A 27,819-nucleotide genomic window follows, 5' to 3' on the forward strand; every position below is an offset into this window, starting at 1 on the left:
AAGTGGAGTCATTTGTACACTACTACTAAGTAAGTGACCCAGCCAAGATACGAACCTCGATCAGCTTATGGCAAAGCTCTTTGGGTAAGAAATTCAATTTTATAGAATTGAAAAATTCTTTCATCTCATAGATAATTCTAAAATTTGTGCCTCCTACTTAAAGAGCTTAACAAGCCCCGGTGCACAAGATCAAAGCATTATGCAGACAACTGAGATTGGTTCAGTAACTGTTATCAGTCAGGTACAATAGTTTATGCTGTGGTAATAAACAATGACAACAAAAGGTTATTATTTCTTCACTTGAAAAATAATGCACATTTTTTGGCTCACATGTCATTGTCCAGAGTAAGTCTCATGCTCCTGCCTAACTTTAAGGGAATGGGAACATGTAGTCTTCTTCAAGACTTCAAGAAGAAGCAGAGACCCAGAGGTGCTGGTGAGCATTAGTGATGTCTGTGAAGTAACCACTTGGGCATTGGTGCTCTTTTGTTTCTTCAAAGGTAGATCATAGAGGAGAGGAGCAACGTCTCCTAGTGACACGGCACAATGGGAATGTACTTGGGCATCTTTGCACAGCTAGTTCTCCCTTCCTACAACATCTATTGCATTTGTGAGCATTGCATATAAAGTCTGAAATGGCTCTTTCTACAGATATACTTCAAAAGAAGTCTAGTGTCAAAAGTAGAAACCCTTAGAGAAAAATAGAAATGCCTAGCCTAGAGGAAAATAATTCTAATTGTAGTAAAAGAACTTCCTAAATAATAGAGACAAATACACTTATCTTTATTCCTCAATTTTTCTTTAAAAAACTTTATATACTTTAGCATTTCCAAAATTACAAAAGAAACGTGTACTTGCCATTTCATGCTAAATAATACAGAGGCATTAAAATGTTATTAGCTAACACTCTTTCCCCAGGTATCATGCCCTTGAGTTAGACGTTAAAATTTTAGCGTGCATTCTTTGAGATATGACTCTATGCTCATACCAATATAGAGAGTTTTTCTCTTTTAAGAGAAATTGGTTCATACAATGTCCGTTTTTCTACAAATGTCCTTTTACATGGCAAGAGCATTTATTCACATCAGGATGTATTAGTTTAACTCATTTATGTTAATAACTGAAAAATATTCTCTATTATAGTTATACCTTAACTATGAAACAGTTCACCTATTTTTAGATATTCAGATTAATTCCAGGTTTTTACAATTATAAACAAGGATAAAATAAACCCTGTTGCATATGTGTTTTATATATTATCATTTTTAATTTTGTATAATAGATTCCTAAAAGTGAAAAGGCTAAGTCAAAAGATATGTGTACATGTTAAAATTTAATAGGTAGTGGCATATTTTCCAAATGTTTACTGCGATCAGATACATCATTTATTGCCTAGCTAAATCTCCATCTCAGAGGCATAGAGAAAGGATAGATGGGTTTCATCTGCATCCCTGTAAAATTTATGGCACCTGAAGATTTACTTGTAACTTTTGGTTTTACTCACCAAATGTAAATAAAAGTTATCTTAAGAAATGTAAGGAGGAAAAAAAATCGAGCGAACGGCTGATAAGGAGCAATGAAATTTATAAGCATTCTACTTCATAAATTAGAATATATGAGTTCTCCACTGCTTCTTCCTCCCTTGACCAATGAAATAAAGTTCAAAGATCCCTACCTCATGACAAGAGACATTTCCCAAGAAGGAAATTCATGACTTCTTCAGCACTCGGCTGATACACATCCAAACAAAGAATACTGCCGGGGCTCTGTTTTCAGTTCATGTCTCTACATGAATCCTGTCAACTTAGAAGAAGACGAAGAAGTAAAGGATCCTCACCATTTCAATAGTTTAGTTTGGATGATTTGCTTCCAATTGGCCTTTCCTCATGTGACCTAAAAGTAAACAATGATGTTTTAAAGTAAATTCCACATTTATAACTTGCTAAAGCATTGCATCTTCTAAGAAAACATATAATTATCAATATCATTTCATAAGTCAAGTAAACATCAGAATTGTATACCAAAGTGGATAGTGTGCAAAATATCTTGGCAAAAAGCCTAGATCTTGTTAAGAACATTTAATAGTTCAAACCAAAAACCATCACCAGAAGAAAGAAGTGGGGTTTTGTCCCTTTAGTTTTATATATCATTGTCATCGATGGCCAGTTACAACAGTTTGTGAGAGCACTAAAGTAACAAGAGTATGCTGGTAAATTTCACCTTTGTGTGGCCAGTAAGCTCTGCTTTCTTATGTGATCACAAGCTTTGCTCCAACTCTGAACATATCTTATAATGTGCACTGGGCTCTGAAGATGTTTGAGGACTGTGAACAGATGGAATGATTAGAAGTCCACCACCCAAAGTGGAGAAAGGATGTAATGACGATATAAAAATCATGCCTTCCTAACAAAAATGAAGCAGGAATATTGTTTCCAACTGGTGAAGAACAGGACATTAAACGTGATAAAATTCCTGGTTTAAACAGTTTGAAGCTAAAAAGCAACGTTCTAAAGTTTGATGTTTTCTTACATACCCTGATAAGTTAAAATCTAGCCAAACGTATTTCCTTAAACATTATTGTGAAACTGCATATTTATATTCCGTTCCCGGTCTTGGGTAGGGTTTTGCCGAAGCAGAGTCTAACAGGAGGCACATGTGATTTATTAAGAAAGAATTCCCAGGAGAAACTTAAAAGGGAGTCAAGAAAGCAGGGCACAGAAAGGGGAAGCAGTTAAGCAAGGGTGAGATTTCAGGCAAGGTCCTGCAGAGGGTAGCTGCAGACTGATCCTAACAGGGAATTCTAGACTGTAAGATGATCTCAAATTTGTCCTCTCTGCAATTAGGGAAGCTAGGATTTCATGAACCAGTCAATCATTGGTTTGTCTGCTCCTAAGAGTGAGTGGCTCCAGTAACTTGAGGGCAGTCCTCTGAAGAGAATTTCAAGTGCACGCTGTTAGATGCAAACGGACACAGAAGGTGGGAAAACGGTGTACACAGATTGTAAATGAGATCGGCAGGGTTGTGGGTGGAGCGCTGGCAGTGTTTGCTGTAGTCTCAAATTTTATGAGCACCATCCAGAAAATGTCAAAACCAAGCACTACCTGTATCAGTCTGTCTAGATTAGGTTATGCTGTAGTTTTAAACAATCCAAAAATCTCAGTGGCTTAAAATAAGAAAAGTTAATTTTTGCTCACAATACATGTCAATTATAGGCCAGCAGGGGGCTTTGATCATTGAACTGACTCAAGGACCCAGGTTCTGACAGGACAGCCAACAGCTTAAATGTTGCCAGCCACTGTACCAAGGAGTAAGAAAGCTCCAGAAAATCCTGTACTGATAAGGAAATATTTTGGTTCAGAAGTGACACACATTATTCTTGCTTAGAATGGACAGAACTTAGAATGGACACTGGACAGAACTAATTCTATGTTCCCCTCTTCACAACCACAACAGGGCCTGGACGCGATGTACTATCATGTGCCTGAAAGGTGAAAAGCTGGAAATATTTGGCAAATTAATAACCACCACAGTGTTTAACGGATTCAATATCTAAACCAGCACTGTTAAACAAGGCAAGGTTAATCAATATGTAAAATACCCAAACTTGAAATCATAAAGTCAAGAAACACACAGCTCAACAAGACCAAATAATTTCTATATTATAAGTTGAATTAAACTCTGTTAACTTAAATCACAGATTGGAAAGTAACAGATCGGAAATAATATTTAAATGTATTATAGAATTTTAGGTAATAAAATTTAAAATGCAAATGTGTGAAAAATAAAAACCCTGTATTAACAGGAATAAAGAGGAGAACAAAGGAACTAAAAGAAAAGGTATATATTTTTCAAGGATAAAACCAAAATTCCCAAAAATCCTGCAGGAAAGAGTGGACCAAGGAGAAGAACAACAGTGGAAAATACTTGACCTTTGGCACAGATGAAAGTTCACCCACATAACCAATGTGATATTATTAAACATATACATACACATATCTCTCAGAAGATGGAAATACAATACTAAAATTATTCCCCAAATGGCATTATTATTTCTTTCTTCAACTCCACGAGAGTGTTCTGTCCAAATAGACAGAACAGTGGAGTAAAGGAAGAGCTCCTAGTCCAGGGTAATTTTCAGAAGATCTTTGACTATGCCTCTTAATCGTCAGGAAGGCCTGCCAATAAATAGACCCTTGAAATAAAATGTTATTTTAAACCAGATTGAGGCAGTTTGGAAATCTGTAACTCAACATTAATTTATATAGTACTGGAGAATCTAAGAACGAATATTGGAGATTGGATTTCCAAGGCAATATCGAAGAAAATGGTATCATGTTGAATAGAGGAATACGTATTATTTTATAGAAGGGTCAAATATGGAGGAGGATAAATTATTTACTAATAAACATAATTATATGATAACAAGATTAGAAAATTTAAGCATATTTAGAAACCAAGTGTTTGTCAATCAATCAATTGATTGTCAGTTAGTTGACAAAACTTATAATCTACTAAATCCGGTAATATAATCCTAAACTGTCAAAATGCCCTTTTAAAGTCAGTGAAATATCAATACAGAGAAAAGAAATATTTAGGGAGGATTATTAAAAATATGCAGGAGCCAGCCTGGTGGCGTAGTGGTTAAGTTCACACACTGGTTTGGTCACGTCGGGTTCGCAGGTTGGGATCCCAGACGCAGACCTCCACACTGCTCATCAACCCACACTGCGACACTGTCCCACATACAAAATAAAGGAAGACTGGCACAGACATTAGCTCAGGGATAATCTTCCTCAAGCAAAAAAGAGGAAGATTGGCAACAGATGTTCGCTCAAGGCCAATCTTCCTCACCAACAACAATAATTAAAAAAAATGCAGTCCATTCATTCTGGAATCTAGACCAATGGATATAAAATTTTCTAGAAAGAAGGTTAATGTAATAGGGGGAAAAACACCTCTCCAAACCGTTTTTGATCCCCATTTAAAATAAAATATACTGAGTCTCATGGGAAAAAATGTAATCTTATAAGCTAGATTATTTACTAAAGTAATGTCAGTCAGAACATTAAGCATGATATTCTGCCATTAAAATTTTTATCGTGGCAGTGTTGAGATAATTCACTGATTTCTCATCTCCTACATTGCATAGTGTTTTAGAGGTGAGTCGCTGATTCAACAAATATTTATTAAGCACATTTTATTGGCCAGTGTGTCCCTAGGCATTAATTTATCTTGTTCTGGAAACATCCCATCAAGATTAGCATCATTATCCCTCCTTACAAAGGCAAAGTTATTTGCGTATATTAAAATAGTGAATAAATTTTAGAGCTTGGGACAAGAGTAACATCCACGCAGAGGAACAAGTACTAGGTGCCTATTATGTGCCAGACATTCCACTAGCAGGTCCTGGGGTTATGAAGATGAATAAGAAATTGGTTCTGCCTTCCCCAACCTGGGCCTCTCTTACTCCTGGCTGTAGGACTTCCTTGCTAAAGCTGGTGAGGGGATGGGGAACCTTGGACCTGGAAGCAACAATGCCATCAGTTTCCAGAAGGATAAGGGGAATGTAAGCTGAACTGAAGTTGTATTATAAAGTGGCTTAAGTCGAAGCTTTGGAACCGTTTACAGACCTGATGTTGCTCCAAACTTCTATAGATATTCTGAAATCTCACCTTGTACCAGCTGGACCCTAAAGGGTAGCATGACTGGATCACATAGTATAGCCGCCCCTCTCCCATCAAAATGCTTTTTATTGCATCATACCATGGCAAGATGGCATCTCCCAATATTCAGGACATTACACAAAACAGACCTACGAAACTCCTTACTCCATGATAAATATGTTTTCAATTTTTTCTTCTTGCAATATACAAATACATAAAAATTTGTTTCCCGATGTTGGTTTCATGAATAGTTAACATGCTCCTTTAAAGCAATTCACTTCCTTTTACCTTAGAGATGGTGACCACATTCCCTCTTCTGATTGGCTTCTAGAAAGCTTAGAGTCTGATATCTGATCTACCTCTAGCAAGTGAGTAAAACTTCAGGGCAAATGTTTTATGTACCAACCTCATTCCTGGCTTGAGTCTACTTTTTTATTCTTATTTTCCCTTTCCCTTGGCTTTTTTACACATTTAAAATTCATTTCATCTCGCATGCATGTTCATAAGTTCTGATAAATTATTTTTGTTACAATTCAGAGGACTGGTAAATAAATAAGTGAAAACTAAACACCCTGGAATCTATTTTCAAGAGAACGTATTTCAGAGCTCATAGAACTTGTTTGTTGAGAAGGTGGGAAACAGCAGTAGCAACACAATCTTTCGATAAGCTCTTGGAAATAAAGAAGATAATTTTGAGCAGTATTATTGGTGAAATAATAAAGTTGTAAGTCAGAGTTACAGACATAGAAATTACAGGTATAGGCTGAAAAACAGCACAGTTAGAGTCATCGGTTCAGAGAGACACAAGCTGAGCTGCTGGTAGAACCAGTTCTCAGCCTCCCTTGCTGCCATGCTGAGGAACATGACTGTTAGTAGTGTGTTAAATAACAAGCACATTGAGAAACTTGAACAGGACAGCATATCCATATTTATATAAGGTACCACTGGAAGATACAGACATCAGGTATCTAATGGCTATAGATTTATTCATAAGGTGATGCTTAACCTGAAAGATCCTCTGAGCACATTTATTCCAAATCTTGTGAAATGAAACTGAGTCCAATAACAACAGCAATACATAAAGTTCATAGCTTTGAACTCACCTCTATGTTCATGAATGATCATGTTCACCATGTATATGTATTCAAGAAGACTGCCAGTAGTTAAGCCCATTGACTTCTAATTACTGGTGAAGGGTTTTGCTGCAATCAATTACTAAAAGGGTTTCAGAAACCTCTCCCAAGGGAGCACCACCAAAATAAAGACACCACCAGGGCAGGGGGAGTGTCAGGTGTACATATGTCTCCCTGTTCACTCCCACTCTGGGATCTAGAGGGCTCGATTACATATAAACTTCCCCCACATTTTAAATTTTCACTTTAAATGAAAGAAATTACCATTAATACATCAGAAAGAATACTGTGTAACTGAACACATGAGAAATTACCAATTTTGTGATCTAATACATTGGCCTGATGTTTAATTAGTGTACAACATGAGAGAAATAAACATTTCCCCAGGAAAAGTTAATACTAAAAACATTATTTCCTATTTTTATAATTTGTCAGTTCATAGTTTTAATAATCCAGTTTTGATACTTAGCTGTCTGGGAATTACCACAGCATCTAATTCAGGTGCTAAGGTTCCAGTAAAGAAGCTAGGAGAGCAGCCCTTATAACCCCCCCCCCCAGCAGGACGAGCAGGGGCCTGGGGCTCCTATGCAGAGCAGTGATGAAGTGCCTGTGGTTTGAAGTCCAATTGCCTAGTCTGAAATCCTTCTTATGAAATGTATTCACAAGTCATATGACTCCTGAGCTTCAATATAATTAGATGTAAAATGTAGATAATAAGAATGCTGAGGAACAGGATTATTGAAAGGATTCGATGAAATGCTATGTATAATGAACATAGCATCTGAACAAGCATTTGATAATTTCTAAATAAAAATGCTTTGTATATTGTGTTTTTAAGTAAGCAATTTTAACCATAATAATATACTTGCTTCTTGTCCATGCCAGATTTATTTAAATTAATTGATATAAAGTATACCTTAAGTTAACACAGTTTATGAAAGTTTTTCTTGGATTCTCTGTAGTTAGCTTAGATTTAAAACAATAGAAGAATGAAGATCATGAATTCATCAAATATTTTTAAGCAGGTAGAATTATGTTCACAGTTCCATTTTGAAATTAAGGAGAACACAAAAAAGATTGATAGCAAATAAATGTCTGACATCTTTTAGAACTATTCTTTATTGAAAATTGTATCATTCAATCCATACAAGGGGCTTTAGAAAACCACTTTCTCAAGTTAAACCTGATCAGATGGGAGGTTTTACTTACATTAATAAATCAAATGAACAGTTTTAATTAAAAACTCATGCTATTTTCAAAATAGTGCTGAAGAGTAGATTTCTGATCAATTGTAACTGCCAGATGGGAGATTTTCATAAGCTGTTTTTAATATTTCACTTTTGTGAGCACATCACTTAAATATGCTGCCTACCGATCTCAAATACAAATGCTATTCAATCACAGTATTAAAATAATGCAATAACTTAAGTACTTTTCTGTAATTTTTGTTTATAGGCATGAATATATATATATTCATATATATATAGGGTATGCAATTCAATAATTTAATTAGCAAAGCTTTTCATCAAATTACTCTAAGTACATTTCCACAGCAAGCACATCGACGAGGAACTATGATGTACTTGGTCAATAAGTTAAAGTTACACCAAGATGATAATTTGACGTGTTGCTGACGACTGCAATGAGAAAAAATTACGTGTATGTGCATTTTCCATAAGATTTTTGCTCAGGTTAAGTTTTATGAAATTAAGTTATATTGATACTTATAATTGAGTGTGTTAGAATTAGTGTAAAAGAGAAGAGGGGCAGCATTACTTATTTGCGACATTTTACATTTGTCTAAAATTGACATTTTGCTTTTGCAAAAGGATTCGGACATTCATCATTTTATCTGATTCTTTAAATATCCCAGTGATGTAAGCAAGTTATTACTTATCTTGTTTAATAAGTAAGAAAACTGAGAAACACAGAGATTTAAGGATTTGCTAAAGACACAACACTAATGACAGAACCCAGGTCTGGAGTCTCCCATGATGGTGTTCTCTTTTCACTACTTATCCCACATTTAGGTAGAGGTAAAAGGATCGACTCTAACTCATCTTCCTCAGCTAAATGTGAAAAGAATTAGAACCTACACAGCAAAAAATGAGAAGAACCCATTTTTTACTCTCTCTTTAAGTTCTTCAAGAAACCATACCCTATAACTATTTTTGCTTCTTTTCTTATTAGGAGAAAAAAAAATAAGCAGCAACAGCCCTAGTTGCAAAGTGATATACAAATATCCAAAGCAGAGTCTTTAGAGACCGACAGCATCTAACCCCAGATGAATAATTAGACACCTGGCTCACCTCTTGCTCAGCATTGGGCTACGTACCCTCTTTTTTAATTTTGGCTTCATTATTACTTGTGCTCTCATTTTTTTGAAGAGAGTTGTTTCCAGATTCTCTTGCCAGACTGAAAAAAGGGTGAGAGAATTTGCAGAATGAGCTATACTAGAAATGCTAAAATTTAGCAGCCACAATGAAGAACAGAATCAAATGGAAATCAGGGTATAGCATATGACCACAATTAGGAAAGAAGTCATTTAGAGATGCGAACATCTTCAAAAACACAGGCATGTGTCCAGGAAGAGGTCTGAATCTGTAAGATCAGACCAAGAGGAATAATACAGAATGTGAAATTCTTTCTATATGTTAAGGCCAAGGATAAATAAAATATCCCTGAAAGCAACCCCCAGAGAAGGCCAGATAGAACAAGTGAAGAATTTTAAACAGCATCAACAAGAGTTTCACTCAGAATCAACAAGATAAACCCCAAATGCCATTTCAATATTATTAAGGCAAAATATCCTTATTAGACCCTATGCTTCTCACTTTCATGTATGTTATCTGATCTTTGTAATATCCTCATGACGTACGTAATAATACTCCCATTTCACAGATGAAGAAACTAAGATCCAATTATTTGAAGTAATTTTCCCAATTGATAAGAAGTATAAGCAAGATGAATCCCAGAATTCTGGAAATCAACGCATTTGCACTGAATTCCTAGATGTATACATACACAAAGTAGGACAAATTTTAATGAGACACATTGGTACATTCTGCAAATATTATGAAGTCTCCTTTTGAGAACACAGATGTAACTAGTGCCAAGCAGTACAGTGCCACTGAGCATCAAGAAGGCATCTTGCTGGTTCTCTCTGAGTTGACAGCTATGGCTTCCTCTCTCTCATTTCACTCATCTTATAAATAACCCACCTTGAATTCATGATCTTCATTCTGATTCAAAGAGACAGCTTGATTACTGCCTGTTCTCTCATGCTCCAGAACTATTTGTTGTTAGTACTGTCCAGTTGATTCTGACCCTTATCGACCTAGCAGAACTCTGCTAGGTCATTTTTGTGTCATCCTCCCACATTCAGGCACTATATCAGATAATGCTCTGTTGCTATTCATATGGTTTTCATGGCCAATTTTTTCAAAGTGGGTGGCCAAGTCCTTCTTCCTAGTCTGTCTTAGTCTGGAAGCTCTGCTGAAACCTGTCCAACATGGGTGACCCTGCTGGTATTTAAAATACCAGTGGCATAGCTTTCAGCATCACAGCAACACACAGCCACAACAGTATGACAATCTACAGATGGGCAGTGTGGTTCCCTGACTGGAAAAACAACACAGGCCACAGTGGTGAGAGTCCCAAATCTTAACCACTAGACCACCAAGGTTGGCTCTAAGACTATTACAATACTCAGTACTTTCTAGTAAGCTCTTTGCAAAGCATTCTCACAGTAAATATACTTGCAATTTTTATGCCTTCTTTTTTAATGGTGAAAACACCTCTCATCGTGACAAGTTCAATTAATAGCTCAATCCCAGATTTGGCAATTGTCTTGTCGGCAGTTGTGGTATCAGGATTTTGTTAAGAGAGAAATTAAGGAGAACATTATTAATTGGATCAGTATTTTCCCCAGCTGTCCTTTACAGACAATGATGGAGGGATAAGAAAGATAATTCCCTTGGTGAAAGTCAGTAGGTTGCCTTTTCATTAAGAGAAAAGGTGGAGATGAAATAATCAAAGAGTGCATTGACCGAGAAGTCTCAGGCTAATGTACAGCTTATATAGTTTGCTATATTGCTTTGCAGGGGTTATGAGTCCAGGTAAAGAAAAATAGTAGTCTTGTTTGGGAAGCCCAGCTTCTGTGAGTCTGGAGGGCTGACTCAGTAATTACCTCAGAGGATTGTCATATAACACCTTAACCAAGGCTAAGATTTGCTTTGGTATCTAGAGTAGAATCAATTCTCAGGTTAATTTTTCTTTCCTAAGAAAAACAGAAATAATCAGTGATGTTGCAGAAACATTCACTTTTAAAAATATGCAAAATTTGATGCAGAGGACCAAAGAGTAGCAACCAATTAAAATAGGGTCATGACTGCATTATTTGAACAAATTAGAGGTCAAATTATACCCTTAGCACGGAATATTCACCTACAGTAAAACTTAACATAATATGGTGAGGATATGCGACAAAGACTGCTAAGTGTTCACAAAACTCCTTTTTCCTTTTTCCTTCTGGGCACACCAGTAGAATACATTTTCTAGTCTCCCTTGCAGTTAGGTGGGGCCATATGATGTGCCACAAATAAGGCACAGATAAATTCTCCATGCAGCCCTCCATGCTCTCATTCTCTTCCCCCACCTAGAAGACAGATGCAGAGTTTAGGATCTGAGACACTAAAGATCCTAGGGATGATAGAGCCACTGGGTGGAAGGATCCTGGATCCCCTCAATCCATTTTGAACCAAGACATGAGCAAGAAAGAGAGCTCTCAGTAATTTAAACCACTGTAATTTAGAGTTTGTTTGTTTTGCATATGGCAACCACAGCCTGACCAATACAGCATATGAGCATCACTTTTATCACCAGACAACTGTTAGTTTTCAACTCTCCTAACCTCCCTATTTTCTATATCTCTTATGTTTGAGGAAACAAACCTTGTGTGCCTTCTCGGATTCTCTTGACCACTTTTTTCTTTCTCTCTTTTGGTCAGGTCCCCAGTCACATCAGGTCACTCCTCCGTTTTTGGACTTGGATGAAATAACACTCTAGAGTACAAGGGATCTCTCTTCCTGAGTGGCACTGAGGGAGTCAGATGATGTAACAGTATAAAGGTAAAAGCTCTCCATGTTGTTTATCAATAAGTAATTTGAGACGAGAGGGTTCTGGGAAGACAAATTTCTCCTTCTTTCTCTCTCCTAAATTTGGTTTATTCTTATCACACTTCCAGAGAATTTCTATGTGTTGAGTGAGTACATCTGCTAAGCAACCTGAGGCATCTCTTAGTGACTCATCATGCAATGGTGACCAGTGTTGTAACACAATGCATTAAATTGCTTTGCAACTTCCTTGCCCCACTTCTGTTTTTCCTTCTTACGTTAGTGGGCTTGCATCTTCCAGATAAAATAATAACATCTTAATCTTGACTTCAAGCTCTCCTTTTTAAAGGATTGAGCTAAGTCACCTTATTTGTATCATTAGTTTTCAAGCCAACTAGTACTTTACGTTCTTTTCATTCCCACTGTCAAATCCTTGCTCAAGATCCTATAGTCACATAAAGTTTTCAAAAACAATAATTACAATCTTATGCTACAATAGTACAAAGTTCCAAATATAGGAATACTGAATTTCTGACATTAGATTATTTGTAAAACATTTATGGAGAATCCAAATAATCATCAGAAGCAGTGCAAAGAAGTTCAAGACCTAGTCTCTGCCTTTATGAAGCCCCATTTAGTAGCCTAGAGATTGGTAATGGGATAGTTGCAAACAGAGAGGTATAGTAATGCAGGTATAGTAAACATGTGGGCTCTTACAGGTGGCAAGCAGGACAAGTTATTATACAAGTCTTTCTCATATCTCTGAAATCATATCACATAAACAACTAAACAGAAACCCAGGTATGATATTTTAGAACAAATATCATAATTATAAATTTGAGCTACATACTATTTAATCAATATTCTTATTGGTCTCTTTCCTCTCTATTTACTTTTACTCAGTACACAGTCCTCATCTGAGTAGAAAAACCCTTTGAAGAGCTAACATTCACCATCATTTCTGCCCCAGGGAAGTTCTGAAATGAGTTATCTTTTCTTAGAATGTAACTGAACACAGGAAAAATTAAGACTCTAGAATTAGGTATTAGTGGTATAATTTCATTATGTCATTTAAATTCCCAGAAGATCAGAAATAACTATATTCAAAGTTTAAATGAGACATATTTCTAAGTCAGATATTGGCTGTGTGAGTTTTACCAGGAATATTTGTTCTCTTCCATCAATTCAGATGGTCAATAGTTTGTATCATTAAAAAAATTGAAAGAAAATAATGAATCTGTCTCTTCCTTATCAGGCGATCTACCAGGAATTTTACTTATGTTTTCTCATTTAATCCTTACCATTGTTCCATAAGGTCTGCAGAGAAAACAGGCTCAGAAGTTTGAAAACTTTGCATAAAATCACTTACCCAGTCAGCAGTTGAGACATAATTCAAACTCACATTTGACCTCCAAGCCCACCTAGAAGATTAAAACATTTACAGGCTAATGTACTTCTGAAAAATAAAAGTACCTACATGATTTTGCTAAGCTATACTTTTGTAATAAATAGGGCACCATAAAGAATACCAAAGTAATAATTTATTAAGTTATGCTCTTCTGAAGGAATTAATTCAACTTTTTGAAAGCAACCTTTAACTAAGGCATGGTTTGCTCAGAAAAATTCTGGCATACTTAATAAAGTAATAGATGCTATCTCAATGAACACAAAATATAAGAGCATTCTTCTTTCACTGGGCATTTGGCAACTCGTAAGGGAAATCAGGCAGCTCGGTCATAGCATAGAAAAGTATTTAAAAGTCAGATATCTCACCTCACACCATATGCTGAAACAAATTCCAGATTATTAAAAAGTTTAATATTTTTGAAAATCAAATAAAAGAAAATGAAAATAATGCTGAATACTGATCAAACCTCTGACAAAAAAATGATATTCTCTGCTTTGAATTTGTAAAGAATACACTAAGGAAAGTATCAATAAATGTTACCATACCATCTGAAATGTTAGTATAAAAAGATAAAATAAAACGTTAAACTTACTGGGAAAATTTTCAGCAAATGTGACATTGGATTAATGGCTTGATTTTATTTTTACAGGTATAAAACATAGAATACTCAAACTGCTGATAGAAAAGTCACTGAGAACATGGATAAATTCGCAAGACCTTAAACAGATAATTAACAACAGAAGGAAAAATAATTATCAAATATAGATTTGAAAACATTCAAACTTTCTAGTAGCCAGAAAATGTCAGTTAAAGCAAATACCATTTGACATGTGAAACTGCAAAAATAAATAAGTAAATGAACACCAAAATGCTGATAAAAGTGCAGTGAAATCACTACCCCATTCATTTCTAACAACATAAGGTGGTACAATTCTTCTAGAAGCAATTTGGCAAATAACTTATGAAAGGTGTTCCTAATATTCACGGTCCCAGGAATCTAGCCTAAGGAAGCCGGCCGAAATATACAAAAAGGTAAATACGTGGAGGCACAATATGACACTGGGGACAACTAGAAGCAATTCAACATCTAACAGCAGCAGAACATTTTAGGACATTGTCACCAATCCACTAGATAAAATATCTGGCTGTTTTTACAATACTAATTGTAAGGACTGTTGAAGAATGAAGACAAGTACTTAAAATAAGTATTTCTTGAAGCAAAATTATATGGATTTGATTATTATGAGCACATTTTTAAATGCTCTCTAAAAAACTAGAGTGGAATACACTAAAATTCTAATGGTAGTGGGATTCATGTATGCACTTTTTGTATTTGTCCTGTTTTTCACATTTTTCTAAGGTGGGTTGTTCTACATCTATATTTTTATAAATAGGTTACATATCAAAACTGTGAGAAAAACATATGCCTAAGCATTGGGATAAGAAATAGCATGATTGAGATAAATAGGGCTAAACAATAAAAGTCAATAACAAAAAATGTTTTGTAAGTATTACCTCTTATCAGCTGGATTCACACACACTCATTAACTTCAGTAGGATCTGTATCTGGTGAGTGAAGAAATTATCTAAATTAAAGAACATAATTAGGTCTAACCTTAAAAATTCAAAAAACATCACTATCGGGACAAGTAATACTAAACAAGAGCATTGTGATGCAAGCAGAAACAGTCAAGTAACAGTATAAGTGATTTATGTTAAATTTGCCCATATTAGCTAGCGTCTTATAGCATAGTGGCCCCAACTTTGTAAAATATGTGTTTTTCAATGAAGAAAATGTGAAGTTAATTTACTGAAAGAGAGAGAGACAGAGAGAGTAAATATAGATAGTTAGACCGAAGGACATACAGATAGAAACATAAATATCTCTTCTGTGTCTGAGCATTTTGTGTATAGCCCCCCATCCCTTGTGGTGTTCATACAACGTTTCTTGGCACTAAGTTACTGGAAACAGCTTTCATTCAACAACGAACCGGCACACCTCCTGGCCTCAATATGCACTCAGAATGTGGAAGCAGAATTGAATTGAACCTGTTGATATGGCTGTATAAATCTCATAAACCAAAGAGTGTAAAAATGACTGATACTGGATTTTGAAAATGTTTATTTTCCTTTACATACAAACCAAATGCTTTCTAGGACTCAAATGATATCTTGGAAACCTGGGAGTCCTCTGAGTCATTAGTATAAAGATTGTTTCCCCCTACACACACACTCATTTTCCCTGCTCCTGCTGCCATCAGGAGAATATCAATAATAGCTACCATTTATTGAGCCGTGTGCCTCCCATGTGCCAGGCACTTTGTGTGTGTTATCTCATTTATTTCCGACCACAACCTTGTGAGGTCCGGCCAATGGCTCTCAGAGGGCTCTCCAAGGCCCTTGTAACAAGTGGCAGCTATCCTTCCCTCTATCTGTTCATAAGACTAATTGGGCCAGTTCTCAGGAATACTGTGTGGAAACAATTTTGCAGGATTTATGATCTGCATGTGATCTTCTCATACATCCTCTTGCAGATGATATAAGAAAACAAATGAGTAGATTGTTGTAGCAGAAAGACAACAAGCCTAAATGTCATGAGCACATTTGGTTCTGTTCTTGGTTCCTGGTTCTGTTGTTCACAGGTTAGGTGATCTTAGTCAAATCATTTCAATTCTCCCACTCTCCAAGCCCCAGGGACTGCATAGTCACAAGCCTCAATGACCCCCTTTTAGTCAAGGCTTTTGTTATTATAACAGAAACCATACCAGATATGATTAGGGAAAGTAAATTTACCAGAATTATACAAGGATGTTGTTGGAAGTGTAGCTAAATTTCTTCAGAATTTTGGGCCAGAAACTAGAATGTTAATAACATTCCTAACAGGAACCTGAATAGCTACTTTTGGGGGCAGACACTCCAAAACCCACCAGAAGGCCTAAATTTAAACCTTAATTTCACCATTTAATTGTTTCATCACTTGAACTGATTTGCTAATAGTGCTTAACACAGTGTGTGGCCCAAAGCAGGCATTTAATAACTGGGAGCTATTTTATCATTATTTTGTCATCAGAATAATTAATAATAATCAGTGATATATTTTCCCCACAGAGTTGTGAGAATACATTTTGTAAATCACTAGGTATGCAGAAAGAGTAGAGAGAAATTACTAAGAGTTCAGGCTCTGGAGTCAATTTGCTTCTGTTCCATTTCCAACCATACCAACTATTAGCTGTATGACTTTAAGAAAATAATTATGGATTATGATAATAAAAGCATTTGCTTAATGGTGAAGATTAAATGAGATACATATGCATTTATATTGAGTCCTGCACATTACTAAATGGTCAAGAAGTATTAGTTATAAAATTATTGTTTTCAAAATTTTACATTTTTAGGAATAAAAACTTCTAGGTAAACTAAAGGGATAGGACACCTGAAAGGAATCAGAAACCACTCCCTGCCCCCAGTGTGACAACTACAACAAGGTGGCATTTAATGGGAAAACCCAACCTAACTGCACACTATTCTGTCCTTGTTATATTTAATTTTTCTTTTTCTTCTTTTCAAAGTCATTGGGAATAAAGAAATAACTAAAGTGATATCATATAAATGGCTTATCATAGATTCTAGTACAGCATCAGCATCACCTGGGAACTTGTTAGAAATGCACATTTTCAGGCACCTCCCCAGGCTCCAGGATCAGAAGCTCTCTGGTGTGCATGTGTGGGGATGCTCAGCATTCTGTGTTTCAGCAAGCCGTTCATGTGACCCTGAGGCACACTCAAGTCGAAGAAGCTCAAGTCAGAGAACTCTGGTTGCATGCTAGAATCACCCGTCGAACTTTTTAAAAAGATCTACATTGATGTACCCTGGCCCTATGAGAAAATAGTTGAACCAAAATCACTGAGGATGGAGTCAGGACAGCAACATAGATATTTTTGAAATATAACCAAAGCTTCCTCCTGTAGCCAGAAAAAGAAACACTACAACTGTCCATCCCACACAATCATGACGCAAGTGGCTCCAAGGCCATCACCAAGGAGGCCTCTGAAGAGCACGAAAACGGAGGTAGAGCTGATACTAAATACCTCCAATCTTCACGTTACAGATACTTTAATGCCCCAAGATCTCCTCTTTCCTCATCTCAGGATAACACTCCCTCACGTGCTTCTGATTCCATAAAGAAACAAGTTCTTAGATATTTCATTCCTACTGATAGAAATCTCAATCAACCCAGAAGAACATTTTCTTAAGTGAAATTTTATACATTAGCCAAATGAAATATCAGACATTGGCCAAATGGAGTGTGTAAAGATTGGGGACAAGGAGTGGGGGACTCCTTCCACTGTTTCATTTTAATTACCCTGCTTATTTTCTCAACTACAATGAATTATAGAGCATTGATCATTTATTACATTGAGTGGCATACCTTAATGAATACTAACTCATTTCAACCCTTTTTGGCATCCCCCAGAATTCACTGAACCAACTCTGTTTCGTTATGAAAACAGCCGCTCAGCAGCAGCAAAGGGGCTAACTGGTACATTTCATAGCAATGAAAACAACCTGCAAAGATATTTGGATGCAGAAAAATGGAAGCATATTGATAACCTGGCCTAGAATGGTAACATTTCTATTACATAGTTCAACAAAAATAAAGCGATTTTAACAAAATCATGTCAAAGGACCCATGTCTCATGCTTTGAAAACAAATGTGTTGGCTTCCAGTCAACATTTCCAGGGCTTAGCAGCAGGAGGTCATTACCCTTTGACAATGTTTGGTTACACAGACATTATCTCCAATTAACAGGTTTTAACAACAAGGATTTCTCTTTTATTTGAAAATGGTGTTATTTTTTAAATAAATAACTACAGAAGTTATTCAGTAATCTTGTCTCATTGACTTGGACTGGATTATATTTACTCCTGTAAACACACACACACACACACACACATCTGAGGCAGTGGAGTACTTTTAGTGTCCTTGAACTCTTTAAATCATGGTGGACAAATATTCTAATCATTACACACACAGTTCACAAAGACATCTTTTTCATCCCCCAAAAAAGAAACAAAAACAAAAAACCCTTTCCTGTGTTGATGCAGCCAAGACAGTCTGAGGATTTCAAATTTCCAAAATAAAGTAAGTACAAATGAAACATTTATCAATTGTAAGGCATTATGTTTTCTGTCTCATTTCAGAAGGTATTATGGAATTCTGGATGATGGCCGGAAACTCAGAGGAAAATTCTTAACACCCTCTCGGTAGACACATTTATAGCTTTTAACTATACAGAGTACTGGTCTTATCAGCGCATAGCAGAGAAATGATTAAAATATTTCAGGCAAACTTAAACTTGGTTGTCCTTAGGTAGAAATGAAGCATCATTCTGGGCTGAAACCTCCAATTATATAAGACAGGAAGTCACAGAAAGACATCAGATTCGTACACTGTCAGTCTACATGGCAGATGGTAGTGTCTGGCAATGCCTTTTTTATAACAGAAAATATTATTATAAAAATATCCACAGAAGACATTTTTAGTTCCTTAACTTAATATGTGGAAAATTAGAGATTTCTATAGAAATTAGAGGTTTCATACCCGATAGTATGAAACAACAATTTTCTTTGAAATCTATGCATTAACTATACTGTCATTTCTTAGAGAACTTTTTATAGTTGGAATTCATCTGGTATTTTCCTCTTTCTCCCTCCCTCTCAACTATCTATTTAAATTCAACCTAAATCTATATGTTTTTATACAACAGTTAAATCACACTATAGTGTGTTGTGGTGTGCTGTGAGTCACATTTTAGCCTTCCCCAAAGTTATTACAAAGAATTGCCTTTATCTCAAAGGAGAGATTTCCTTATAGATGAAGTTTCTTGCAGGTAGAATTCTCCTGAGAGCCACACTTTTGAGTGGCATGTTCTTAAGCATATTGCATTATGTGTCAGTACAATTAGCATATTCTTCTGGATGGTAAAAAGTAACAATAGCTGACAGCTGAATATGTAGGGAAATGGTCTGTAAAACTATCTAAGAACTAGGAAACCCAGTCCTCATGTGGAACAAGCAGGAGCAGCACAGGTTTTGTGATCCTGTTTTGAAATGAATGGAAGAAGCTTAGACTCCCAGGTGGTTAGACCATTCCTGTCTCATCTTCAGACACCATGTTCAGTGTTGATAGTTTGAGGAGTGAAGGGAGCCCAGCAGGTGACAGAAAGAGAGGGAACAGAAATGGAAATAGGCCTGCCTGATTTTGGCAAAGTACATAAAGTATATCAATATAGCGATAGAAATGTCCCTGAAGATTTTCAAAGAATCTTACTAGCTAGAAAAAGGTCTCTGTGTTCTCAGAAATGTTATATTGCACCGTTTGTGGTCTCAAACTACCAGAGAACTGAGTCTGGTCCTACCTTACCAGAACGAGCCTGGAAAGGTGGGTAGTCAGATCCGTTGCATAGCTAGGACATTGATTCAGAATGTGCAAAACCCACTGTTAAGTAGAAAAAAACAACAAAGACAAAATGGCCACAGCCAAAAATCGCTATTTTAGAGAATTTTATGTGGCAGAGAATGTCCTCTTAATTATATACACTGGAAGGGCATTTCAAGGAGCCGAAGGGGTATTAGGGTGGCCTATGGGACAGCGTGTTGTCTTCATTCCCTGGTGAGTAGTTGTTATTTTAATATGCTTGTTTAATTTCAAATTAAAATGATAAGATAAAAAAATGCCTGAGGTCATTCCTATAGTTAGCTTTTCCTTGTCCTAAACCTTATTTTTGTGGATAAAGATTATTGACAGTTTAAAGATATTCATTTACAAAAGAAATCTGAGAATTAAAAAATAGTAGATCCAAGCCCTGAAATTTCAAAAATAGAGGAGAAAGATGAAAGAAAGATATATATTCATTACTGAATATACCCATTGTCACTCTCATCATCCCTGTATCTGTAGCCCTAGCACAGGGAAAGGGCCCTACAGCTTGATTTTGACTCCTTTTCCTCTCACTGTAACTTTAACCTTCAGACATATTATTCATTGCAATATATCACACTTGCCTTTCTCCAAACTTCCATGTGTAAATCTGATAAATCCTTACAGTTTGGAGAAGTTGCTGGAAAGTTTCTTAGTTCGATTACTATTTATTGCGGCCCCCAGTATGGTAGGCACTGTGCTAGATGCCAGAAATAACATAGTAATCACCCAAAGGAGAAGAAAAGTCAGGGGTAGATTAAAATGGATCTGTAGAAATATGAATTCATTTCTAATCTAGGTTGTTTCTGATGTAATGAATTCATATTACACTGGATTAATTCTGAAATTCATGGACTTCCTAGTTAATGCCAGATAACTAGCCCGTCATCTTTTTCCTGGAGATAGTCAAGGGAAGCACCAGAAGGACTTGGTTTTCCCAAATGCTTTGGTTTAGTAAGGATGTTGAGAGTGTCTAACTCATGGTGGGCCAGACCCATACCTGCAGTAGTCAATCAATTGTTTACTGAGAGCCACATGCTCAAAATACTTTGTGACTGGAGCACAAAGTGAAACTCATTCCAAGTTTGGAATACAGACAAGCAGAGAAGTACACACACAGTTAACTAAATGTGATATAAGTTCTTGAGTTGTTAGTTGACAAATATGAAAAGAATGTAGGCAATAGAAACATATTCTGGGTGGAGCATACACTCTGTTTCCCGATGCCATGAACCTCTGGGTTATAGTCCACATGAACTCCCATTCATTTCCAGGTCAAATTCATAAAATTAGCTTACAAGTTAAAAGTCAGAATTTGTGGTTAGTTCATCAAGGCAAGTGCTGCTTATGCATCTCAGAATGTAACACAATATATTGAATTACAAACCATGACAAAATAAATGCTTTTTTTAAAATTGCTTGATTTAAGGACACTTAGAGAACATATAAAGTTATTTTGGTGATGCTAAGTAATATAAGTTTTCTAAATTATTTAGTTCTAGGAAGTTGAGAGTTACCTAAAACAAATCTTATTCATCAGTGTATAAGAAAATGAGAGAGACAGCCCTGATGTTAAAGTTAAAGTTCAATGCAGCCCCAGCAGGCAAAGTTCAATGCAGTCCACTTCAGCAGCCCCAGTTTGGTTCCTGAACACAGAACCACACCACTTGTCTGTCTGTAGCCATGCTATGGAGGAAGCTAACACAGAAGGACCAGAAGAACCTACAGCTATACACAACTAGGTACTGGAGCTTTGCAGGGAGAAAGGGAAGCAAAAAGGAGAAAGATTGGCAACAGATGTTAGCTTAGGGCAAACCTTCTGCAAAAAACAAAAAAAGGGAAACATAAGTCACACTCCAATTTGTTAAGAAAATTTTGAGAAAAAATGTAGATACTATTCTCTACTTATTTACTGAAAGTCATGTGGAAGCAATTTTTTTCACAAAAGTATTGAAGGGATAGTGAAATACAAACTTTATGTTACTAACAAACTATCCTGGAGCTCAATCTTGTCTATATAATATCAATGACTTAGATTTAGAAGAATTTTTGGGTATTTGGTGAACGAATAAACTTGTAACCCAGCACATATATTCTTTCAAAAACTATATAGAAACATAAGCCTATCGGTGTATATTTAATTTCATTTTTATGCAATTATTCTTTTCATAAGTATCAAAGAAATAAAATTGTCCATCATACTTAAGTAATGTAACTGACAGAAAGTAATAACAGATAATTTACAGATATAGAGATATAGATATATAAAGAGACAGAGAGAGGAGACTAAAAATTCACTGTAATTTCAAATGGAAAAAGAAATGGGAAACTCCACAATGCAATATTCTCTTTCTACATTCAAACATTCAAACTGTGCCAAGTTCTACCACTTTTACTTTACAAAATTTCTAAAATCCATCTGTTTCATGATGAAATATACATTTTTATCCCAGTCTTGATCATATCAACTACTTTATTTCTTACATCATAGACTCTTTGAATGCAGGGATATGTTAAACGATGTCTGGTCCAGGCAAAATCATGAATTTGGTAGAACTGCCCTGTCTACGTGCCCTCTCCTTATCTTTCTCTGCCTGACCGGTGCCTCCACATACTTCCCTGATTGTCAATGCTTTCAGGCTTCCTCATGGTTTCTTAGAAAGCCCACTTGGGCCCAAATCCTCTTGTTCTGTTTGCAGTTATCTCTCTCTCTACATAGTCTTCTTATTAAACCCACTAATGGGATCTCAATTTAGGATGCACTTAATTTATTACATAAACTACCGTGAAATGTTAATAACTGAAAGAACGTAATCAGCTCCTAGAGGTATTTATATTTTAAATGTTAACTAATTCTCAATAAACAAAGTATTAATTTAGCGCTGACTTGGCACTGGCTATGCAGCACTGGCTGAGTGAGACACAAAAGATATATAACAGATTGTCCCTGTTCTTGAGAAGCTTAACACTGTTTGGGTTGGAGGAGATATTGCTAATATGAAGCACTTTGAGCTAAGTCACCAGGCTCTGATTCCAATATCATTGGAATTTTCAGATGGAAACATTCAGGTTGGGATAGAGTAGGCAGAAAAGTCTTCAGGAAGGAGCTGAGCCGTTAACAGAACCTTGGGAAATACCCTGGATTTGAAAAGCCAGAGCCAGTGATCGAGGTCATTTCCAAAGCAAAGATAGGAAACAAAATAATCTGTGCAAGGGACATTTCGGTGGCTAGACTAACAAAATGGAACATCAGGTAACCAGCTAGATCAGGAGATGCAGCCCCAGGGATAAAAGGGATGATGGCTGTAGCTGTCAGGAAAGCGCACCGTAGTGTAGTGCAAAGTAAAATCAGGCAGGCTGTACGGAATTTCGTTTTCTATTGCTGCTTTCCTTTCTGATGGCTATAGGGAGGAATACTTTTCCTTACCTTTTCCAGCTTCTAGAGGTTGCCCAAACTCTTTGACCCCACAAAGATGTCCATTTCCCAGTCCCTGGAACCTGTAAATAGGTTACCTTACATGAGAAAAAGGACTTGGCAAGTGTGATAAAATTAAGGACCTTGAGAAGGGGAGAGTATCCTGGATTAGCCATCTGGGCCCAATCTAATCACATGGGTCCGTCAAACCAGTGAAACTCTCCAGCTGTGGTCAGAAGGACCTATGAATATAGAAGAATGGCAAGAAATACGCAATATTTCTGGCTTTAAAGATGGGAGAAGAGGGCCATGAGCCAAGGGGTGTGGGCAGTCTACCCAACCTGGAAAGGCAAGGAAATGTACTGTGCCCTAAAGAATCCAGAAGGGAACACAGCCCAGTCTTACACCTTGATCATAGCCCGGCGAGACCTGTGACAGATTTCCGACCTACATAACTGGAAGATAATAAATTTGTGCTGCTTTAAGCCATAGAAACTAATAAGGGCACCTAAATGCTGAAATAAGTGGATATTATCTACAGAAAAAAAGCATCATACTCTACTCAAATTCCTGTTCTCCTATTTAACAGCATCTGCCCTCTCAGTGTTAGGAGCGACATAAGGGCCCAATAAATAATCATATATTTATTTTCCTTAATTCTGAACTGTGGTTCTTCTGAAATGTTCAGATATTTGTAGTGAAAACGTCATAAATGGGGTATGTAACATTATTGCAAAATATGGCAACTTGCCTTGTCAGAATAAAAGTTTCTAGAAGAAGGAAATCTCTCAACAAAATCACTCTTCAAATGAACAATATTTGAGACTGTTTTTGCTTTTTTTTTATTGTCAGGAAACTGAGACACAAAGAAATTAAGTAAGCTAGTCAAGATCTTAGTGAGTGGCAAAACCAGGATCTGAACATAAGTCCTTTCGGCTCTTTATTACTGGACCAGTAAAGTGCATTTGTTTTCTTAGAATTTTACAGTATTCTTCCACCTTAGGAAAATCTTTCCCTGACTGTCTACTACATTTTACTTCCAAGTCATGCAGAAAAGAAAAGGTGGAAAAGTGAGTAGAAGCCAATGCAGAGTGTTTTGCAAGTTTTGGGGGTTTATACAGATATAAACTCACAAAAGAAGCCACATAGGCCAAGTCATCTTTTCTCTTTGTTACAAATGAATGTATGAAAGGCATTCCTTCTCAGAAGTCTACTTCAGGGCTATCTTTAGAGAGCCTGTTGTGCCAGCCACAGAGATGCTCCATTCAAATCTCCTTTAAAAGGAGGACCTGCCGCAGGGGTGCTGTTGGCCAACAACCTCCAGCTGCAGGACCTTTGGAATCCACTCTTGGCCTTAACAAGAGGACACACTTTCTGCAGGCGGCTCCAGCCAATAGCCAAAGGTGCTAAGTTCCAGGACCTGGCCATTTGTGTCCATCACAGGGCTTCTCTAATGGGCCATCTCTGCTTTAGAGCTCCTCCCTGGACCAACTGCAACTCTGAGGCTCTTTGTATCCAATTCTCCCTCCTTCTTCCCTTGTTTCACATGGTGCATCACGGTCTGAAATCTTTCCCTTCTCCTCTCCCCTCTCCTCTTTATCTTCAATGCATATTAGCTCCAATACATCCTCTGCTCTTGTAACTCAGTCTCAGCACCTGCTTCCAGTGCACCTGAACTGACACTCCTCTGATTACAAGGAGTTCAGGAATCCATTTCCCTACCAAAATAAACTAAGACGCACTTCCAAATAACAAGGCTACTATGTCTCCTATGCAAATCAATTGCTGGTGACCAGGATTGTTTCTGCTCAGCAGGTGACCACCTGGATGCACAGTCAATGTTGCTCCACCATAGCATCATAGGAGAGCAATGCTGGTGGCAACAAGGCTGAAAACTATCTATAAATACTTCCAGTCTTCTTGCCAGAAAAGCTGGTGTGTTCTGTTGTTTCATCCATACCTGTAAAAAACAACCTGTCCCTTTATTTCCATCTGTTGCTTGTGAGAAAATCAAACCTGTGTTTCCTCACTGAGCACATTTCCAGCCTTTGCTTATATTAATACAGCTTGTCCCCCTTTTAATTTATTAACTAGGTAATGAATTGTAAGCCACCAGACGAGGTAGCACATCTAATGCTACATCTGAGATAATTTCGAGACTATAATTTCTCCACCAAAATAGTTCTAATGCTATTTACAAAAATGATCATGCACATAAGCGTGGGGTTGCATTTTACCTGAACCATTTCCGAGTTCTATTATAAACCTTTGTTTTTCTTTGCTTTTCAACATGACATATGTGCTTTTTTTTTAATACTCTGGTAAAGCAACTTGACAGTTGGTAGCTGTCTGGCTGTTTACTCAACATATGTACCACTTAATGCACAGGTCTCAGTGATGCAGTCCCCAAAGTCGGTCCAACGGGAATAAAAGTCAACAAATAGAGCTTTGCAGGGAGTGTATTTACTTGGGGAGAGCTGGATATTTGATAGGTGTTTAGCAGTTAAGATTTAAACCTAATGCCATAAGAATTTACGGGGTCAGTGTCTCCCCCAGCACAGCACATTCTCTTGCTTTCACATAGGAGCTCCATATGTTAGGAAATCACCTTTTTAATTAGATCTCTGTAGCCTCATTCTAAGCTACCACTGTCACAAGTCTTGGATAAAATCCTATTCTCAGGAAACCTTTCCATAAACAGTAAGCTGTAGGTTCTTACAAGAAGATATTGAGACAGATTCTCCCAGATTGCAAGTGATTTTAAATTAGCTGTTCTGGAAAGTGGTGGGTGTGGTGTTATTTCAACATCCTCATATGTTACCTGAGGCTTTTCCCCCAGGGAAAGCAAAATGTGCTCAGTAGTTTGCATTTCCGAAAGTGGAATTGCTTAGGCAGTTTGGTGGCCTATTCTGGCCTGTCTGGACTAGCAGATAGGATACAGTAGAAATCCCCAACCCATTTTGGCCATGAGGATTGCTAAAGCGTGAATCCATCTGACAAGAAAAGGTTCCTGAAAATTTAGAAATGGTCTTCAAGAAGGGAGAAGGAAGTGGATGGAAAAGTTAGACATGAGAAGCTACTTTGTACCAAGTCCATTAAACAGGTTATCAGATATCATCCTCCCAAAAACCCTAAAGGAAAAGTAGGATTAATATTTTCACCTTTTTAGATGAAAAAATAATTGAGGCTGAGTAGCAAAATGACTTTCCCAAAGTGACAGAAACAAATATCAGCACAGCTCAGATTCAAGTCCCACTGTGAATCAAGCCAAAACTGTTCTTAATCAGTGTGGTACTCTGTCTACCAGCAATAGAGTTTATAATGAAGATGCCTTAAAACTCTTGAAGAAATTGCAGGGCTACTCAAGCTGGCATGAGGCCCTGGAGTTAGCCTAGACTCCAGAGATAAATTAACTTCTAAAATCACCAGTCCTCAAATTTAGTGCGACATTGTGATTTATAATAAGGAATATTTGGTCTTCCAAATAGTTGGAGGAATTTGGCCTTCTTCCAGGATTCCTGGCTCACAGCTCCTTAAAATCCTTGTAATTTCCTAAGTACTGAAAATGATAAAGGTCTTTTGTTATGTTAATGAAGTGACTTTTGAAAAACACCAAAGGACAGGGGCTGGTTGCCAGTGGAGCCAACCATGTAATTAGAGGATTGAAAGAGGGGCTAGAGATGGAGTTCTATCACCAATGTCAATGATTCAATCAATCATGTCTATAAAATGAAGCCTCCATAAACCCAAAAGACAGAGTTCGGGGAGCTCCTGGTTTGGCGAACATGTGGAGATTCAGGAAGAGTGGCTCACCTGGAGAGAGTTTGGAAGCGCCACACCCTTTCCCCATACCTTGCCCCATGCATCTCTTCCGTCTGGCAGTTCCTGGTTATATAATTTTATAACAAACCAGTAATCTAGTAAGTAAAATATTTCTCTGAGTTTTGTGAAGCACTCTAGCAAATTAATAGAACCCCAGGAGGTGGTGGAAACCTTTGATTTATAGCCATTCAGTCAGAAGCACAGGTAACAACCTGGACTTGCAATTAGCACCTTGAGTTGGAGGGAGTTCTTAGAACTGCCAATTTGTAGCCAGTTGGTTAGAAGCACAGGTAACAACCTGAGCTGGTGACTGGCATCTGAAGTTGTGGTGAGGGGGGCCAGTCTTGCAGGACTGAGCCCTTAACCTGTGAAATCTGAAACTGTCTCAGAAGATAGTGTCAAAACGGAGTTGAATTGTAGGACACCCAGTTGATGCCCAGAGAGTTCCTTGTTGGATATGTGGGGAACACCTCCCCCCTCAAATCAGAATTCTGTGGGCAGAACGCAAAAGACTCAGTCAGAATGTAATCTTTTTCAAATTCCCATAGTCCTCCCATCTCCCAGACTAAACTGCTGCCACTGGGTCCCAACCGAATCATTCTCTATGAGCATCAGTTCCACCCGCTTGGCAGCTGCCACACGGCCAGGCAGACAAGCTACATGCCTGAAGTTCTTATCTTTTTCCTCTACTTTTAGATTTGAATGGAATATCTCATCTCAGGACATGGGATCTGGCACACCATGTTCTGCATCCAGAGTGGTTGGCATGCAAAGGAACTGGAT

The 27,819-nt window shown here is 37.1% G+C and overlaps 1 long non-coding RNA gene across 2 annotated transcripts in view; it reads left to right on the top strand.

Annotated features, from left to right (window-relative positions):
• Window positions 1-17,995, top strand: part of LOC138917573 (uncharacterized) — a 33,783-nt gene extending 15,788 nt beyond the window's left edge. Inside the window, exons 2-3 of one of the 2 annotated variants that reach the window (XR_011425760.1) lie at window positions 11,805-11,925; window positions 17,793-17,995. This is a non-coding gene — a long non-coding RNA (uncharacterized lncRNA). Of the gene's footprint in view, window positions 1-11,804; window positions 11,926-13,967; window positions 14,188-17,792 lie in introns of those variants that run through there. The other variant, XR_011425761.1, reaches the window with a different exon arrangement.
• Window positions 17,996-27,819: the final 9,824 nt, after the last annotated feature.

This window comes from Equus caballus, chromosome 14 (genome assembly GCF_041296265.1).
Source record: "Equus caballus isolate H_3958 breed thoroughbred chromosome 14, TB-T2T, whole genome shotgun sequence".
In the NCBI taxonomy this organism is placed as follows: Eukaryota; Metazoa; Chordata; class Mammalia; order Perissodactyla; family Equidae; genus Equus; species Equus caballus.